Raw genomic sequence first — 1,089 nt, 5'->3', positions numbered from 1 at the left:
AATACCTTTGATATCAAGCCTGGCACAATTCAAATGGTACATAATTCAGTCCAGTTTTGGGTTTCTCCAACGAAAGATCCCAATATGCACATTAGGGATTTCATCGAGATCTGCGACACTTTCAAGTTCAATAATGTCTCTGAAGATGCTGTGAAACTGAGACTTTTCCCATTTTCTCTTAGGGATAAAGCTAAGAGTTGGTTGCACTCGCTACCAACTGGTTCTATTGCGACTTGGGAGGATCTTGCTCAGAAATTCCTTATTAAATTCTTCCTTATGGCAAAGACAGCTGCAATCAGGAATGCTTTTATTCAATTTACGCAGCAATCAGGTGAATCTCTATGTGAAATATGGGAGCGCTATAAGGAGATGCTTAGGAAGTGTCCTCATCATGGAATTCCTGACTGGATAGTGATCAATTTCTTTTATAATGGTTTGGGAGCACAGTCGAGACCTATGCTCGATGCAGCATCATGTAGAGCCTTATGGGCTAAAAGCTATAAGGAAGCTTATGAACTAATTGAGTTGATGGCAATGAATGAATATCAGAATCCAACTCAGAGGCTACCATAAGGCAAGGTAGCGGGAGTTCTGGAGGTGGATATAGCTACGGCTATCGCTGCTCAACTAAAAACATTGACAATGAAGGTTGATTCTCTGACCAACTATGGTATTCATCAGATAGCCAATGTTTGTGAGCTTTGTGCAGGATCGCATATGACGGAGCAATGTTCTATATCTAGTGAATCAGCTCAATTTGTGAGCAACTTTCAGAGGTCGCAATAACCAGTTCATGCCACTTATCATCCTAACAACTATAACCATCCTAACTTCAGCTGGAGCAATAATTAGGGTGGTATGCAACAACCTTACCAGCAGTTTGGAAACAAGCCTTTTAATCCTCCTGGTTTTCAACAACAGTATGCTCCAAGATAGCAATTTCAGCCACAGGGAATGCAACAACAATCTCATGGAGGTGTCGGTCAATCTTCTAATGAAAAATCTGAATTGGAGGAATTGATGCTTATGTGCAAGAGCCAAGCAGTTTCAATCAAAACTTTAGAGAATCAAATAAAGAAGATTGCTAGC

At 40.5% G+C, this 1,089-nt stretch overlaps 1 non-coding gene across 1 annotated transcript; it reads right to left on the bottom strand.

The window, feature by feature from the left end:
* Positions 1 to 291: 291 nt before the first annotated feature.
* Positions 292 to 398, bottom strand: LOC141663391 (small nucleolar RNA R71). The gene has a single exon (XR_012551465.1). It is a non-coding gene; the product is annotated as a small nucleolar RNA R71 (small nucleolar RNA).
* Between the last annotated feature and the right edge of the window lie 691 nt (positions 399 to 1,089).

This window comes from Apium graveolens, chromosome 5, assembly GCF_009905375.1.
Source record: "Apium graveolens cultivar Ventura chromosome 5, ASM990537v1, whole genome shotgun sequence".
In the NCBI taxonomy this organism is placed as follows: Eukaryota; Viridiplantae; Streptophyta; class Magnoliopsida; order Apiales; family Apiaceae; genus Apium; species Apium graveolens.
Note: the sequence above shows the minus strand (reverse complement) of the source record. Positions and strands in the feature narration are given on the sequence as shown.